General features: G+C 35.1%; 1 long non-coding RNA gene across 2 annotated transcripts; it reads right to left on the reverse strand.

Moving 5' to 3' along the window:
- Window positions 1–3,536: 3,536 nt before the first annotated feature.
- LOC120631106 lies at window positions 3,537–19,295 on the reverse strand. 2 transcript variants are annotated; one of them, XR_005659046.1, is made up of 6 exons: window positions 19,086–19,295; window positions 11,689–11,795; window positions 9,314–9,420; window positions 8,355–8,465; window positions 6,421–6,584; window positions 3,537–3,721 (listed from the first exon to the last, which is right to left on the reverse strand). It is a non-coding gene; the product is annotated as an uncharacterized LOC120631106 (long non-coding RNA). The 2 variants fall into 2 exon arrangements; XR_005659047.1 differs by lacking the exon at window positions 6,421–6,584.
- Window positions 19,296–20,400: the final 1,105 nt, after the last annotated feature.

Raw genomic sequence — 20,400 nt, forward strand, 5'->3', positions numbered from 1 at the left:
TGTTTTTTTGCATAGCAATAGTTTTAAGGCCGGAGAGTGACATAGGCTACTTATATATTGAAAAAATACACAGTTCCTTTGGGATAGAGCTAAATCGAAATTTAGTTTTAAGTCTCGCATACTTTCGCTTTTACAACACAAGTGACGAAACAATAGATACACGCTTAGGAAGCTGCTAGCACAAAAATTCTAATCATATAACCAGCTGCAGCGTAGGTTATATGATTAGGTTAGGTAATAGTTTCGATTGTATTTCCAGGTCGGGCCATAAATTGGGGAGTATTGGGTTTTTATAAAAATATATTCTCAGTATGTACTAGCACTAGTTTCCGGAGTCACAAATACGTGTTGTTCATCCCTCTGCCTCTGGGAGAAAGTGAAGTTAACAATATGTTTGATTAAACTTCCCATTTATCACATATACATGTGATAGGTAATAATCAGAACAGCGTGAAATTCTTTTTTGAAAGAATGGATGTACCTAGCCGAGAAACAAAATAATGAGTCTAAGAATGATGATGAAATATAACAAAGCATTGCCTGTCTCGATGCAAAAATGTTCATTAATTAATTCTTCAACCTGAGAAAAAACTTTTATAAATGGTAAAACCGTGAATTGTAATTTTTGAACAGAAAAAAGAATGAATGACGTGTCCTTACAAAATAAGCTCCTTGGTAACCCTATTATTATAGAAACAATGGCGGTATTCTACTACGATTTAGGAGTTGAACGTGTGATCTTTATAGTGTAGTTGGCATGCCATAAATTATGTAGTAAATAAGATACGGTTCGGTTAACGAAAATAATTAGAGTACGGCATGCTTACCGTATATTATTACGCGTTAATTTCGGGCTAACTGTGTCTTCTTAGAGTTTTCTTTATGTTAGAAAACTTAACATTTTATTATATATCACTGGTTTGATAGCAGTCATTAAACAGAGATTGATAAAGTTCTCAGACAATAATAAATAAATAAATAAATAAATATACTACGACAATACACACACCGCCATCTAGCCCCAAAGTAAGCGTAGCTTGTGTTATGGGTACTAAGATAGCTGATTAATATTTTATGAATAAAATACACATAAATACTTATAATATACAGATAAACACCAAGACACTGAAAAACATTCATGTTCATCACACAAGCATTTTCCAGTTATGGGAATCGAACCCACGGCCTTGGACTCAGAAAGCAGGGTCGCTGCCCACTGCGCCAACCGGGCGTCAAATAAAATAGATAAAATACGGCTGATACCTGGCTAAGATATTTAAATTGAACCATATTCAAGCATCCTATGAAATCATCCGCACTCATATCTTCGGCTTAACCACTGCACCGATCAAGCACAGATATACCCTATAACCTAGTTTTTTTAGTTTAGTATAAAGACACCGTGAGGTATCGTTCGTGTCCATAAAGGCTGAAGTGTATCGAAAATGCACTCGTATTGGGTGTGGATCAAATATAGTTTTAATTATTTCTTAAAAACTATTTATTAATGAAATAAGAATTATCAGCACATTTGTTAAAATGGTAATCAATTTGATAAATAATGTGGGACATATCAAGCTATTAAAGGTTTAATTATTTTCCCACTTTTTATAATTACTGTAACACTAGATAAAAAACATGATCCGAAAAAATAAAAAGGAATTTATTATTAATAATTATGTATAACATTATTAGTGTATAGTATAAATAGATAGATTAGATACATAGATAGACTCATAGATAGATAAGATACATAGATAGAATCATAGATAGACAGATCCTGGGCTAAAAAGTATCCTGTAAAGTCAGCCTCCAACCATACAAGACTAATAGATTAGACATTTATTCTATCTATCTATCCAATGTATCTATTTAATATATCCATTTAATCTATCTATCTTGCATGCTGGAGGCTGACTTTACAGGATACTTTGTAGCTCAGGAAAACAATCACGTGCAACCATTTTATATGGTAATAAATTTGAACGTAAGTAAAATTCATTCATACTCCATAGAAATTCATCAATATTAAATCTATCTATCTAATTTATCTATCTTATCAATCTATGTAATCTATCTATCTAATCTAATCTATATATCTAATCTAATCTATATATCTAATCTATCTATCTAATCTATATATCTAATCTATCTATCTATCTAATCTATCTATGTAATCTATCTATCTAATCTATCTATCTTATAGAACTATGGTAGTCGCAGATCATCTGAAATTAGGCCAAACCCATAATACCAAAGTTAATAAAAAAAAACTCACACTGCACAAATACACAGTCCCATTATTTGTTCATAACCGCTTCAGATTTAGACCCTTCATCTCAAAAAAATACTTACGTAAAATCTTTCAGATTGCTTTTCGACTGGTATAAAAATAGATGGTAACAGAATGTTGTCATAAAACATATAAAAATCTGTTGACATAGGACCCGATCGCGAAAACTGACGATATTGGTTAAGAGTTTTTATACCATTCGATCCGATATCGGTACCAGAAAGCATTTTATCCCATTAAGATAAATTTCAATTATCTGAATATCATAGATAGAATTATAAAGAACTAGCTAGAACTGAAAATATTTTTTGAAGTTATTCTTCTTTTGGCACGTTAGGGAAAAATGGTGAGAGTAAATTTTAACGATGCGCGCGCACACCGTCACAAAAAATCGACACCATAAAGGTGTAGGTATGTACAATTATGTGACTTTCCAAAAACAATACCTTTCTTCTATTGTTAGTGTCGTTTTTTCTGCAGAAGAATAAGGCGAAAGATAACATTTTTTAAAGATTTTTATCTTGTTACGCCAAAGAAGTATAAAAGTTGTAGAAAACTACAACAACAAACTAGCTTAAATATAAAAGTCACAAATACGCTGTATTTAGGCCCTGGTCTAATAAGCTGATCAAGTGCGCTTGGTAGGCGTGTGGCCTTTAAGAACGATGTGGAGAACTTTCAGGCATACCGATTTCCTCACGTTGTTTTCTTTCACCGTAACAGTAAGTGATAGTTTAAATGCTTTAATTAAAAAACATGGCAGGAATCTAACTCAGTCCTCCTGAAAGAGAGCCCCCAGCCCTAGCCACAAGGCTATCACCGTTTTTGAATTTCCACATTAAAAATCTTAAAATCCTAACATCAGTTCTTCCCTACATGTGAAAGGTCTCCATGTAGTGAACTGTTCATACAAAATCGTATAGAAATATCGTATCGGATGTTGTAAAACAATAATACCAACAGAGGTAATACTGAATTGGGTTGTCACATTGTGATCATATTAGATTTTCCTTATACTTAGTCAAAGAAAACGCATTAGAACTGAAACATTTACGCCTATTCCGTAATAAGTCTAATGCCTTTTTTTTATTCCATTGTAAGTTAACCATTGAGTGCAGTCTCACCTGGTTATAAGTGATAAGCGTCTAGCGGGCTAACCTGTTTTGTGGTCCTCCTCCTTAGTCGTTCATTCTTAACAGAGTGGTCGTGGTTGACGGTGGTACATTTTCTTTGGCTACAGCAGCCCCCGCGATGCGTCTCCACTTGTTACGATCTTCAGCGTTTCTGGAACATTGGACTATGGAGGTTTGTTTTGTGGTATTGCACCCACCGGTTTCTACGCGGCATCGCATCGGAACGCTAACTCGTTTGGGGACACGTCGTTGTCGGTACGGTGGTAGCTAGACATGGCTGAAGCCACCATCCAGACTGGAACAGAAAAAAAACCGAAATTATAAATATCCAAATTGCCCCAGGACCTCCCACTCAGACCACAAAAGTAACTACGCCAGGAATGTAATCATAAAACCGAGGTATAAGAACGTAATAGATATACAGTGTTTTGTCACGCTTTAAGTGAAAGGATCTTTCAAATGTCAGTGTGATAAGAAACTGAATAACTGTTTCGACTTTATTTAGTTTTTTTTTTGGGTCCCTATCACTTTTTTTTTGCCGACCTCCCTGACGCAGCGCCCGCAGTTTAAAATGGGAGGTCTTGGGCGCGATCCCTTGCGCGATCCCGGCGCGAACTTGGGAAATTATAATTTCTAAATTTTTCCTGTCAGGTCAGGCTTCTGACGTGGCTAGTTACCACCTTACCTAAAAAGACCCACGTAGATTAGCCCTTTAAAATCTGCATCCTTAATTAACAGCCGGTGAGTTTTCAGTGAAAAATAAAATACTATAAAATAATAACATATCTTTAAATCACGCTTTTTACGAACGCTTCGCTCCGATCAAAAAATACAGTTAAAAACTTCTTAAGTTATACTTGCTTATAGAGATATAAGAATCATGATCGTCCGTTCAAACTCAGAACCAACACACGTAGCATCTATAAAGTTCGTGAGACTCAACTCCGATTCTTTAAAAGTTTAATAATGTTCTGTACCCGTTCAGATTTTCAAAGTCAACATGTTTCTTAACATTTTGAAAACTTCCATTTATAAAAGAAGTTGTCTTAAAGACATTTTTATTTCAATGAACATTTTAAACCTATATTAATTTAAACATAAGTGTAATGTATCACCATCACTCACAGCCCATTAATGTCGCACTGCTGGGCAAAGGTAGCCTCACTCACAGGATAGACTGTTTAAGCCACCACGCTGTTTTAATGCGGATTGGTTGGCTTTAACAACTTTTATTACAAATCAGTGATAAAAACCAAAACCGACAGGTTTTACAGGCACGGGAGGAGTACTGTACTAAGAAATCTCATCATCACAGACATAGGATCATCAACCGATATGGACCCACCATTTTGCTCCAATGCGGATTTGTGGGCTTTAACGACTATTATTACAAATTAATTATAATAACCGAGACCGATGGCTTAGCGTTCTCTTCGAGGCACAGGGTTTAACACCACGGATTTTACGTCTTAAGGCTGGTACTGAGAATTCTATACATAAATAAATAAATATTCTACGACTAGTATTGTACACATTGCTATGTATACCCGAAGTGAGCTTAGCTTGTGTTATAGGTACTGAGATGACTGATGACTATTTTTTGAATAATATACATAAATACTTATAATATACATACACCCAGACTCTAAAAAACATTCATGTTCATCACACAAACATTTTCTTGTGGGAATTGAACCCACGGCCTTGGACTCAGAAAGCAGGGTCTCTGCCCACTGCGACAATTGGAAGTCAAATCGGCATATAAGTATATAGTGTATCGTATCCTACTTAAATTGTATTAATTACCATCAAGCTACCGCTCAATCTTAGCGCGGGTAAAACCGAGTGGCACAGCTAAGCCTTACTAATATTATAATTTTATAAATATGATTGTAGGTATGTTTGTTACTCTTTCATGCAAAAACTACTCGTCCGATCGTCATGAAACTTTATACCCATTATTTGAGGTATTAGAAGAAACATTATTAAAAAAAATATTTCTATACAAATAAAAACAGGAAATTTTGTCAAAACGTATCAACATGTTGCTACTTTAGTGCCACCTAGCGTTTAGTACTGAAGTTGATAATGTATCATAAAAATTTCAGATGAAGTCGCGGGCAACAGCTAGTATTTTATAATAGACTTCTGAGATATCATCCTCTCAGCGCTAAGTTAAAAATCTTATTTAGATATCTCGAATAATGTACGTTGAGAATTTGTAAGAACACGTCAAACAAACCAACTTTGTTTAAAGCTTTTTATTATGTATGGAGCTTAGCGAAGCTACACGGAAACCTACTTACAATATAGGCTCGTTGAATTTAAGGTTACAAAATTCTTTAAGAGTACTTTAAATACAGTACCAAAGCTGTACTTAAAACACAAAGGAGTGAGTAGGAAAGATAACTAACCTTTTCTCCATAGCTGTGAACGAGGTCAAAGCTAAGCTACGAAAATAAGTGACCGAAAGGTTGAAAAATTGGAATCCGTCTACAGATTATGATGGCCGATTAGTGCAGTGGGCAGCGATCCTGCTTTCTGAGTCCAAAGGCCATGGCCATGGGTTCGATTCCCACAACTGGAAAATGTTTGTGCGATGAACGTCATGAATGTTTTTCAGTGGTTCTTTATAATTCACATGGGTGTTTATCTCTATATTATAAGTATTTAATTCATAAAAATATTCATCAGGAATCTTAGTACCTATAACACAAGCTACGCTTACTTTGGGGCTAGATCGCGATGTATGTATTAAATAAAAAATTAAAATAAATCTAAAACTGGGCTACAAACAAGTACTTATTTATGAATAGTTTTAAACCCTGACTAAATAACAACGATGTTATATTTAACAAAAAGGCAGGTAGCCGGTGGCTTACGTAGTATGTATATATATATATATATATATACATAATTTTAGGGTGGCTTTCTAACGCTGACAATAAAAACAGTGTCCGTGTAAAACCGAGTTTGGTTGAAAATGTGGCTTACAACATCCCAATTACTAAATTCGGTTCAAAATGGTTGTCTCAATAGTGAGAGTAGGTAAACATATCCTCTAGAGACGACGAAGGCTTAAAACCCGCATTTCTCAGGCTATAATTGTAGTCCCGGTGTCATTTGCCAGTTCAGCAACGATACTTCAGTCCACCGATCTGAAATTGAGATCATTCATAGTGTGACTGTTCAGTCTATTTGTTTATTAAGCTAACATGGCAATCATATTTCGAACCCTTATTTATAGCAAAATTTAAAAATGGAAATTGAAAACAGCGATTTTCGTATACTTTCCTTACACTAGCGCTAAAAGAATCCAATCCTGCCAATCTTTGAAATAGAAGATTAACAGTGCAATTATTGTTAATCTATAATTCCTTTAAGTTGATTATGTTTAACTAAACATTTTAACAGCACTAGGTCTACAAGCATTGACTTCAGTATTCGTTATCTATTATCGCGAAAATTTAGGAACTTAGCAAACCGACAGCCGAACTACAGTTGCCGCCCTCTATGGGTTTCGTTTTTTCTTATTAAGTTTCTGAACGCTAAACATTTATTTTGAATATTAGCAAAGCTTTTTGTAACAGAATTTATCCGGGTAAGTACCACTATCTGATGACCGTCATTTTTATTCCTGACGCTAAGCAGCATAACTCCGGTGAGGTTACCACATGAGGTTCTTAGTACGTGTTCATTGCACGTCCTGCGAAGTGTTGTTTTGTTTATAGATGGGTTTCCGATTATCATCATGTGGACTACCATCTAGGTCAGTTATTTCTATTAAAAAATAATCATAAAAAAAGGAGGATCGATCATTCACTTCATAATTCCTAACGTACACAACGAACGATATGTTTATAGGAACTATTCGAGAACATTCCTTACCAAATCTATACATATAAAAGAGAAAGTGTGTGGGTATGTTCCGTATAGGCTCCGAAACGGCTGGACCGATTTCAATGAAACTTTCGGGGAATCTCCGGATTGACCTGGCGAGTAATCCTGTAAAGTTTGGTGACGATCGGAGCACTCCTATTTTTGAACTGTCAAACTGTCAAATACAGCTTTTATTTACTATAATGATATTCTATTGTTGGGTGTACATGGGTAGATAATGATCTTCACCCGCTCGAAAAGAGAATAGAAGAGAATGAATACGGAGAGAAATAAATGATTTAATATATTATGAGACTTAAATTAAAAATTTAATGATGTAAGTTTATTGTTTAAATAAAATAAAGCAAAATTTAGGGTAGGTAGGTAGGATGGGTACGCTAGTAATTAATAATTAACAATACAATTACTTACTTAATTGATATATATTATATTGCTCTAACCAGGTTGCTTCTTTAATAGTTTTTAAATGACAATGTGAGATGGTGATAACGAAAAAAAAATAACAACCGGCTATGATTGTATTGGGCTTCTTCTTAGACCAGGACGCGTTTGGAACCCTCGTAGCTTTAGTTTTAAGATAACGAATTTATTTATCGCCTTCTACTCACTCCTATGTCACTTTTTACATGTTAGGTACGCATCAAAAGTGCCATCTATGTGCCCATTTGAATAAAGAAATATTTGACTTTGACTTTATATAAAAAAGATTCGGTACAATTTAAGTTTGGTCTAGTAACACATTCGGTTCTTAAAAGCTCAGTGATATAAAACTTAGGTATTGAAACAACCGGGTGACCCTTTATTTTACGTATGTACATGCCAATCAGAATTCATCTCTATTTAATAACCACTAAGGTATAAAGCCAAGTAAAAATGTTACAGACCCCTTTCTGGCTTTAGCAAAATGTATCCTTTGAGACACATCCGTGCAAAATTACTGCCTCTTTCTACGGTTATATTTTACGGGGCCACATTTTTTGTGAGTGAATGTGAATTTTATTTTTAGGAATGAAATCAAACGTACTTACGTTCGCATCGTATCTATAGCTTCATAAATATATACAAAATTCTCGCTGGTGTCGTGGTTCGTATGTTCAAATACGGATCATAACGTTCTGGATTCAATTCCCGGGTCCGGCCTTTAAAAAGTGTTCAATCAGTATCAAGTATCAACACAAAGATACGACAAAATTTTGTAGCCTGTAGAGTTAAGCCTACAGAATTATGAAATGTTATATCTCGCCAACCTACATTGAAACAGGGTGGTGGGTGTACGCTTTAAAACACTTAAGTTCTTCTATAAAAGAAGTGATTTATGTCCAGCAGTGTGATACTGGTTGGGGACGGGGGATGATGAATACATGTTACTGGAATTCAATCTGCAGGCTTAATATATCGCTTAATGAAAGTTTAGTTGACATCTTACTTTGCCGTTAACAGTTTAATAATAATAATAATAAATAAATATACTACGACAATACACACATCGCCACCTAGCCCCAAAGTAAGCGTAGCTTGTGTTATGGGTACTAAGATGACTGATGAATATTTTTATGAATTATATATACATAAATACTTAGAAAATACATATAAACACCCAGATACTGAAAAACATTCATGCTCATCACACAAACATTTTCCTGTTGTGGGAATCGAACCCACGGCCTTGGACTCAGAGAGCAGGGTCGCTGCCCACTGCGCCAATCGGCCGTCAAAGTTTTATTGTTGCACTTAAAACTGCTTTATGTGATTGTAGTAAGCCCACCTGAACACATAGATGGATGGCATCGGGGCAGTTATGTACCATACGCCTAACGGGTCTCTACGCGTACCGGAACGTTAAATCGCTTGACCAGACAAGAGAACATTCAGAAATTAAAAATTTATAAATTGTCCCTACCGGGGATCGAACCGTGCAATCATAAGACCACAGCGCAAGTGAGGTCTATAACTTCAGTTTGGACACCTCATTTTGCGAGATGTATACCTTTGTCACACGCACTGCAACTTAAATCAGTTTCAACTCTCGCGACACGAGCTGTCGCTACTCGCTTGGATCAATATTGTGTTACGTTACATTTGGGCCACACCTCCCTGTAATAATAAAATTAATGTCAATAAAGCATTACGGTACACGTGTTTCTCGTTACAGAAAATTAATCGAGCTGTCATTCACCATAATGGCCCGCTGAATCCGAGTTATTATAGTGCTGACAACTACTTTTGAGACTTGAAAAGCCGGTTGACAGATTAAATACTTGTAATAAGATTAGTGACACTAAAGCGCTGAGCATCGTTTATATTGGAATTAGGACGACTTTTATTTTATCTTGACTATAATTTTATCTGGCTGAAGGTTGAATTATTTTTGAAATAAAACTTATTTAGGCGCGACTAGGGAGTAACTCAAGACTTTTTTCTGACGGAAGTAACGCTTACGTCAGACGTCTCTGTAGTTTCCGCTATTTAAAAATAATAATATGGATTGGTCGTTGGTATGTGTCATATACTCCACGCTTCTTGACTTATTCGCCAGCGCTAGTGGCAAATATCAATTAGGATTATTTATTTCCAATAATTTAAAACTTCAACAATTAAAAAATTCAATAGTTTTAGAAAAAAAAAAATATAGCAAAGTTTTTTGAAAATCTCTGAATATCCTTGTTTATTTATAACTTTTGTATAAAATATATTATTAATAAATTTTCTGTCGATTGCGACATTGTATAATATTCAATGACAAGGTTATATAGACATGTGCTGACCCTACCCTTCAATTTTCTACTCTCAATTATTCTATTTAACAAATATTTTCAATGTTTATAAAATGTGAAAGTGATATCGAAATATATTGTAAATAGAATATAAAATGAAATAGAGAATATTAAATGAAATGGCAGATCCCCAGGAACAATTTACTCTTTCATCAATAAAAAATAATAAAATTTTTAATTCATACGCGCAAAGAGGTTACAAGCACACACATTTATTCATTATTTCTAAGCCTCTGCTTTCCCTCCGTCCGTCCGTCCGTCTGTCTGACAACGGAATGGTGAATCCTAATTATTGGTGCAAAATTAAAATGTTCAGAGATTGATTTATAGTGCCACTACGAAAACGAATACCTAATGAAAATAAATAAAGGGTAAAATAGTTTTGACTTTAACAGAACATCGAAACGTGAACCAATAGTCGGGTTAAAAAACATGCAATAAGAGCTAGATTTAAAAAGCCAGAAAAATAAATAAAAAACGAGAACGTGTGTCAACTTTGTTTGGTTGAATGGGTAGTCTATTTAAAACAATTTTTTATATTCTGGAGTCTGCAACTCACCGAATTTTTAAGAATTTGTAAAAATTCATCGAATTTATTATTTATTCTCGCATTTATGCAATAAAGTCGAAGTTGTGCGAGTTATTCTGATGTAATGTGATTTATGAATAACCCATAGTAACAAATTTAACATTCTTAAGCCAGAACAATTATAATGACTCTAATTTAGTTAATTAACATTTATTCTTTTCCAAACTTGACTAGAATGTATGTACTTATTGTTTATTAAGGTCGCATGCCGTCTGTACTTTGTATTGTATAAACGGGTCTCAAACTTTGCTCTTAGCAGATGAGGCGCTATCCATCCATTTAAAGTAAAACTTTAAGAAAATTAAACAAGGAACATCTAGTGATTGATTGTTTTTCTTTGGTCTCGTTTAAACTTCATTCTCACTGTTACTAACTACCCGTTGCCCGTTACAGTTTTATTACAGTACCAATGATTTAGTATATTACTACGTTACAGTACTTTAAAGACCATGTGGTAACTGCTGTGGCATCTATACAAACTACCTACGTATAAAACGTTACTTGTTTATATATTTTGTAAGACTTCTCACATCGAAGTCATTTACACAGCATTCTAGTGCTCCAAAAAACATGTTTACAATGCTTATTGTAGTAGTAGAGAGAGCGTACGTCCGGGGAAGTACTACCACCTTCAGGACAGTACAGGACTTTTCCTTGCACGCCCTGCGTTTGTTGCTGTGTTTATAGACAATGGTTTACCACTAATTCGGTAGGCTCCGCGAATTATTACTATAAAAAAAAACAATAACTTTCAACAATGTTTGGAAAAGGTTTGAATGTTTTAGTATGAGCGCTTGATGCTGTTAAACAAAATGAAACGTATGATAAGAATGCTGATAAATATTCTTAAATGCCAGATTCCCGAGATAAGGTGTCTAAGTTTTGCTGGTGGCGGGAACAAAAATATGGACGACGTTTATTAAACTTTTACATTAAGTCTTAAAGTCCTCTATTCCATCTGAATTCTCAACATTTTACAGTTAAAATTATTTTTTATACCTGACACGTGGTTTTAACGTCAACTTTTTCTCCATACAATTTTGACCATCTCCTTTGGCAAGATAATTCCTGATATAAAGTTAGCCTCCAGATTCAGATTGCAGATTCTGGAAACATAAAAAAAAATTCAAGCGGCCGAAGTCGCAAGGAGCAAGCTGCTTGCTGTAAAAATATAAGAACGAATAAGTTTCATTCCTAACTTCTTTTTTTGGTTGCGAGAAAACAAGAACGATACAAAATGGAGTAAAAAGTTTTATATTGCCTCGATTTTACTTTTCCCTGCTTTTAAAAGAGAAAGAGAACCCTAAAAAACGGAAAGTTTTTTAATTCTGTTGGGAAATCCTTAATTTACTTCCGTATTTTTGCAAGCTAAAATTGTTTGATGTTAGGCAACTTGGGAGTTTTTACTTCGAACTTATATAGGTAAGAGAAGGTCTGATGATATTTGAAAAGAAAATTTTGTTCGTAAAAGTTTTTAAGGTCGGAGGTCACGAGAGGAAACATTTTACATCGTACAGGATGGCAAGTTCAATGGACACGATGCAATGGTAATAGAAAGCATCCAAACCTACATTGTAGAATTATTATGCGTCATCCAAACTTACATTTTAGAATAATTTTAAGATGTTTTTTTAAAATTTCATCATCAGCGGGTGCCATCTTCTTGAAATTGAAGTTTGGCGGTTAACAATCGGAAAGCCTCACTATTAAGGCCGCTTTCTTAAGATCTCGGCAACAAAGTCCGGTCCACCCCCATCTGACGTCTCATTTAAAATTTAAAAATCAGTTATTATTGGAACCTACCTAGTGTAACCTATCTTATCTGGTCTACCGAATCTATGCAAAATACTCGAAATTTTCGCACCTTAAATGCGTTTTATGTAGGAGTTAAAATAGAGGGATAGATAGATAGATACTTTATTGCACACAAATACGTTAAAAACAATACACTTACAGTAAAATAAAATTAACACAAACCTTATAAAAAAAATTCCGAAAATATAAAAGGCACATACAACTGTAATGAAATGATGGTGGATCGACATTCGTTAATTTAAAACTAACGCAATCAGGGTTTCGTAAATTTATAATTATCTCGCAGCACGTTCGTAGCCTTACCTACTAGTCTAAGAAAATCAGTAGGGCTATCATGCGTGCCATGTAAACGCCTAAACAGGACGCCAAGTCTGCTATTGCTGTATTGTCAGTGGCCGATGACAAAAAAATTAAATATTAGACAATAAATAAAATTTCCGTTGGTACACACTATAATAACCCTTTAAAGCAGACGCCTGTTCACCTTTTATCTCTGCTATCGTAAGTTTCCTTGCAATTAATTATTGTAGGCAAAAGCGTGGATGGCTGATCGGAAACATGCTGCATACAAACTCGTTCGACCTCTTGTTGCTCTAATCTCTAATCTTTTAATAATAATAAAAGTTTTAGTTTATGACTTTTTATCATACTTAGGCTCCTGGTACAGAGCATAGCGAAACACAGACATAGCGAAAACGAAACAATATAATAAGTCCCTAGCGTGTTAGATTGTTGACAGTTCACCTGCTAAGTACATAGAGGTATAAAAATAGCGTAAAAAGCGAAGTGGGCATGAATTATTTAAGTTTAATATCATGGTGACTACATAGTATATTGTTACTTCCAGTGGCGTGCATAGAGGGTATGCAGATGATATAAAATGCAGAAAATCTTCAGTAAGACATTGTAAGAGTTTTAAAAAACCTACCCTCAAGTATTTATAACACATACAGAACTTTATTTTTTATTTTATATCATCTGTATACCTTGTCCATACTCTCTATGCACGCCACTGGTTATTGCCTACTGTATTTTTACTAATGGGTTCCGTGTTTCGTAATGTTAGAACTATATTATAATAATATAATATAAGAAGCTTTCATGTATCACCAAAAACAGTTTTAGAATATTGTATTCGACCTTATTTCCAGGCCTTTAACATTTAACCACAGGTTGTCTTCCCTGTGTTCTCAATATCCCACAAAAACTTATTCTCTTCTTTAGGGTCTTCTTTGGGATATACCTGCACCCACCGCCTTCTCCTGTACATACGTTTTATCGCCAAGGTTTGTAATGCTTTTCTGATACCTAAGTACGTTTCCTGATTATTGTCATCTAGGCCACATTAACATTTTTGATGAGGTGAGATTATGGTCAAACGCGGGCTGATACTTGAAGTCTATGATGCCAGATGAAAACGAATAATGGAATTAGGTTGTGGCGCGGTTGCACAGGAAAATGCCTATTTACTCTCGCCTTGTTCTCTAGTTTTTCTTATAAGGAAACACACTCGTAGATGTACGAAGAGCGCTCGACCTCGTATCAGTAACGTTAAAGAATAACGATTCGTAACACGTTGATGTTCTGTGGTAGAATACTATTCTACCGGAAAAACAAAATTCTGGAAAAGAACACACTCACCCAAGTTATTGGTTTTGGATTGATTGGAACTGATTATCAACTGCTTGAGAGTTGTTCAGGCGTGACTAGGGAGATTGGGACGAGCTCAAAACTTGACAGGAGTTAAGCCCCAGGGCTTGTTGACTTGGGGAGAGGTAGAAAGGAAAAGAAACCGCCCCCCCCAGCCGTTTACCTAATGGTGCCTCCTGATAGACCTAGGCTTAGGTTGACGTTTGGGTTTTTGACTAGTCTTTATTCCGAAAAACCGCGTGACCGTGGATAAAATTCTCGTCCGGATGACGTCAGAAATCGGGGATCGAAGTACTTATATAGGTAGGTTTTTATAAATTATTATAGATGCAAAAATATGAACTCTTTCTTATCATCTCTTATGTGATCCTTTTCGTTGATATACTTAGTTTAAGATAAATGTTCCCTATGGAATAGATCAAAGTGAAAATGTATTAATATATATAGGTACTATAACACCCAGATAAAAGTGAGGATCCTAAAACGTCATCTTCAGTTTACATTCGTAGTTCCAAGACGTTCACGGTTGGGCGACATCGATGATTAAAAATGAAAACTCGACGCATCGGTGCGAGTCTGATTGGAACAGGTCGCTCGATAGTGAGGTTGGCGCACATACACGGTTCACTTTGTATTATACAACACTTGCCAATGCCCGCGAGATCGTCTGCGTAGAAATACTGAATTCACGTGAGATTTACGTTCCGTTACAAACCTTAAGTAGTTATAGCAGGCGACAGTTATATAGTAATGAAAACAAGTAGGAATAGATATGTCAAAGTCAAAAATTTCTTTATTCAAGTAGGCCCATAGGAGGCACTTTTGATGCGTACATGAGAATTACACGGTAGTGAGATGATGGCGATAACCACATTCGTAAACTTAAAACTAAAGTTACGAGATTTCCAAACGCGTCCTGGTCTAAGAAGCCTACAACAAACTCAGCCGGGTGTTTTTTTGTTATCACCATCTCACATTGTCATTTAAAATTATTAGAAGAGCAACCTGGTTACAGCTATAATTTACACCCAAGCTTTTTTATCGTTTACGTAGTCCTTTATACTATAATAGGACTTTTCTATAAGCTTACGTTTAATACAAACTTTGAACTTTTTAAGAGACATCTCCAAGATGTTAATTGGTAGTTTATTGTAGAATTGTATGCAATTTCCTTTAAACGAATTATGAATTTTATGTAACCTAGTATATTGCACCGGGGACAATCCCAAGGAGCAATATAGGTAATGCTAATTAAGAAAAAGAAAAGTAATTGATAATATGGCTAGTTACCACCCTACCGACAAACACGTACCACCAATCTTATCTTAATATATATAAATCTCCTGTCACGATGTTTGTCCGCGATGGACTCCTAAACTACTTAACCGATTTTAAATTAAATTGGCACACCGTGAGCAGTCTGGTCCAACTTACCGTAAAAACAAAATCAAACGCAGACGAAGTCGCGGGCAACAGTTAGTATTATATATATACCACATTATGCGTTCCGGTACGATGTCGCGTAGCAACCGACCATGGGTTTAATATAACTGCCATACGGTCATACCTCTAACAGGTGAGAACTAATATCTCACGTTTTGTAAATTACTAACTTTGACCTTTTAGCTTTAAACACCTATCGACGGATTCTGTAAGTGAAAACCAGTATGACTATGAAACCTTTACATGTAATAAACGTATTCTTTAATACTAGCGCTTTTCCGCGGCTTCAGTCGCATATAAACACCGATACGTAAGTTAATCTCATAAAACTTTCATCCGCTATTTAGCTTCGGTCCAACCGTGCTATTCAATTTCACTAGGCGTTCTTTCGGACTATTTTCTTGTTACTAGACACCTAAGGCTCGTTACATGTTGTCAAATAGCCTATATATAAAATCATCCTCAAAAATTAGGTCAAAAATGCGATGCGATAGGATTAGCGAATTCAAACATAAAAAAACTCTTCAGCTTTATTATTACTATAGAATAAATACGTCCGCTCTCTCATGACTGCGGCCACATGATGGCCATAGAAACTGCTAGGCTAGTCTATTTTAGTTACTTTACAGCATTATGTCATATGGAATTTCACTATGGGGTAATTCTACTGATATTGGCACTATTTTCGTACTGCAGAAGAGACTTTGACTGGAATATCTGGTGTTAAGTGATGATGCAGTCTAAGATGGTATCTGGCTAACCTGTTAGTGATATGGTTGTTGATGTTAAAACTATACCCTCATCGGTTTCTACCGGACTTCGTACCGGAACATTAAACCGCTTGGCGGGCCGGCCCGTCTTTGTCGGTCGAGTGGTAACTAGCCACGGCCGAAGCCTCCCACCATACAAGAAAATTCTCAAACTACAAATTCCCAAATTCCCGCCGCTGGGTATCGAACCTGTTAGGGGTACAACAGATATATGAAATCTATACCCCTAATTAGTTTCTAAACGACATCGTAAATCTCACATAATAAATCTTTTACAGGATATTTTTGTATTATTGGTCTAGTTGAATTAATTAAAAATTATAGCTTATAATTCCATTAATTGAAAATAATTTGGTAGGTACACTAAATAACTAAAGAGACTGTAAACATTGCCTCCCTAAGCCGACCGTGGCGTTAGCGAACGAGGGTAAGCAAAAAAACCCAACAATAGCACGCAGGGTGCGTCGCCCTGCCCGAAATTTTAGAAAAAATAGACAAATAGATTCAGGTAAGAATTCTGCATCGCGCTTACGAAGTTTTTGAAAATTTTTGTATATATACGATAGATTTTCTATGACAAACGAGGTGTCCATTTCTTCGCGTTAAACCAGTGGTTGCGGGAGCTGGCCAAAATCCCTCTTATTATAAGGTAATGGGGTCCCTTTTCCTGTGACCTTGAAATCCCAGTGCATCTACCTCTATAGAAGTCGACTGGCATTTGGCACTGAGTGCATGTCAGGAGTCTCAACATCAACGCCGAAGAAGTCATTGACACCTTTTTAATAAATTTGATCACGCAAACCATCGGTCTCGTTCATTGAAAACTAACACCTATTACCTTAAAGTTAAGAGTTATTTATGTGAAAGTTAGCCAATCCGCATTGAAACAGCGTAGGGTTAAAATTTAACGTGTACTATTCGTTTTTTTTTAAATCCAATACAAGTTAGCCCTTGACTGCAGTATTACCTGGTGGTAAGTGATGCACTCTTTTAGGGATGGGGCATTTTAAGCCCTTAAACCTTGAGAGTCGTTAACCTATTCAGTTACTAACTTCGGTCTAGGTTGCTTAACCAACGCAATAATATTAATTTTCAATTCCATATTATTATGTCGTACTTTCATAATTTTAGAAAGTTATATTTACCTAGAAATAGGGATATTTCTCAAAAAAATTACAATTAAAATAGTTTCCAACAATATTTACTATTAAAACCTTACTTTAACTTAAACGTATGCTTATATGCAACTATATTTACTACAAAAAGTTGAATATTTCAAATACTTTGTGAAATATAAACGAAAGAGCTACATCGCGCTATTGAAGTTTTTAGAATTGTGGGGTATAAATACAGTCAAAATGCATTACGCAACTGGGGGAAGACCGTCTCTACGTAGGAAGCCGGTTCGCGGTCCTGCCGGTCTAAAGGACTGCCCATTCAGTTGACTGTACGATTAGCTAAGTTCTATCAACAGTATGACAAAGTCAGACACAGAAGACACAATATAAAATCAAACGGTCACTAGGGGCTGTAACATAAAGTCCTGAACGCCACACACAACTACAGTAGAGAATTTGTCATCCCCTTTTACAATAGTATAAGTTTATTTTTGACCATTTTAATAAGAAACTGCGGAGTTGATTTTAATGCGGTTTTAGCATTACTTACGTAAAAGTAATAAGATTTTTTTTTTGTTTCAAAATGGGCCTTAGTCGCGCCAACTTAGCTACTATGGAAAAACTTTTCATCCCATTTTTACACACGACGCAATAGAGGTTTGTACGTGCGTTTGTGTATGATATTTTTTGTAAAAAAATACTGAACCGATTTCAATGGGGTATCAAACATAAATTGGTTAGGTAAATATATCTTAAAACTACTGTCCAGTTTTTTTGTCGAATTATACAAAGGGCCATTCGATAGCGCTTTAGGCATAGGTACCTAATTACTGTGGAGAATTTGTTATCTTTTTTTAACAACGCCAACGATGGAATTAAAGTTTGTGAGTGTGTTTGGGTGACTACTTTACTGACAAATTACTAAGCCGATTTTTATTCGGTTACGTACTCGTATGTTACTTACACCTACTAACGAGCAGATTAAGACCACAATTATTATTATAACCGCGTTTTTAACTTTAAGGCTACCTATGTAGCAATTTGCTAACAAAACTATTGGATCCGTTTTTTGGTACACGATATCCTTTAAGACATATGGTAAGGTTAGTTTACCTTTATAACTTGTTCACATGAATTATATTCTTATTCCATTAATTATATCAATTAAAAACTAAATTTACCTTCACTAGCGTAGTACGATGACAGATTTTTTTTATGTAATATTTATTTTACAATTGGACATTTCGACATACCAACCCACATATTAATGCCACATCTAGGTATAAAAGGTAAATGGGTTTTTGCTGTATTTAAAATTACAATATAATAACAATATAACATTTTTTTTCCTTTAAAAAGGTACAAGGTACTCATAATATAATATCCTATCTTCTGGGCTAAGTCAACTAGTGATACCAACGATCTTAAATACTATGGAACTAAGAGGACTTTCTTGGCAGGATAATATTCTAAACATTACTAAAGAATGAACTATGCAGTAATTACAAAAGTTATACAAGTGTTTATTTGTGGGTATGAGTATGGATGAATGTATTCTTTTAATCTCTCTATGGTTTTAAAATATGAAGTATCCACTCACCTTTTTGATACATTGTATATATATCCGGTGTTATGTAATCCAGGACGCAACTTTGAACTTCTTGAATCACAATTTTACCTTGATATCTTGGTTTCTATTATTTAAAACGGCATAATCTACTTTAACGATAGGTAAGATGATATAAAGATCAATAATATTATTTTTTGGAACATCGTTATTCAATTCACTTCTTGATTTTATGACACGTTGCTGTACCAACTGGCAACAATTAATCCGCCAACGTCTAAGTTGCCTTACTTAGTCATATTTTTCTAACCCTACCGTCATTTAAATAAAATAATATATTAAGTTTTCTTATCAGTGAAATAGATGTCGCTATTTAAAAAGTTATTTTCAATCACATTTTAAAACATTTCTGTAGATATTTTAGTTACTATTTTCTAGATAAAAAAATATTTTTGTAAATGCGCTAATGATTCTGCGTATTTTTAAGAGAAATAGTTACGTGGTTTATTGTTTGACTGAAAAACCTACATCGCGCTATTGGAATTTTTTGAAATATTTGGTATATTATGAAGATTCGGAAGATCATTCTCGGGTGTCCAGCTCTCCTCGGGCAGGCGTAAAAACGCCATGAGTTGAAAATGTTAATGAATTTAGACCCACACTCAAAATTAGTTCATGAGAGCCTGCTTTGGCAGTTTATAAGGAGGTAATGGGAGAGGTTAGTGCGGGACTGTCTCCCTACCCCCTCTGGTCGGAGTTCAGTTTACTGTTCTCTACTCCACCGCAGGAGAGCGAGTTTGACACCTTTTTGTTTTTTTAACTCACGTATATTAATGATGACGTTTTAAATAAATATTTACAAACATACAAAACCTTAATAAGTTTTATGAAAAATATTGACTTGAAATATTTTAAGAAGACTCCTCGGTAATAAAGAATAAGCGCCATTTTTTGTCAATGTACTTTGTTTACCTAAATTCTGTGTTAGTTTATGAAATAAATTCACCAAAATACGTGTGATTGTGTTTATTTCACAAAATAAAATTAAATAAACACGCACAAATTTGTCACAGGCATTCGTCATATTTACGGTGGAGTTTTCATATGCCGTCCAAGTGTTCACTTATGGACAGGTATCGAAAACCCTAGTGTTTATTGCCTCTACGTGAGGCTAGACTTTTCCGCAAGTCTAAATTTAGCCAGCTCTCGGGTATTTTACTTGGACCAGTGAATCAAATACCCGAGTCTCAAACACTAAACCAAGCAGACCACGACCAAGAAACCAATCAATAGGTCCAACTCATGTATAAGTGGAAAACCATGGTCCATAAACAGCGCGATGCACAAA

The sequence above is a fragment of the Pararge aegeria genome, chromosome 17, assembly GCF_905163445.1.
Source record: "Pararge aegeria chromosome 17, ilParAegt1.1, whole genome shotgun sequence".
Lineage (NCBI taxonomy): Eukaryota > Metazoa > Arthropoda > Insecta > Lepidoptera > Nymphalidae > Pararge > Pararge aegeria.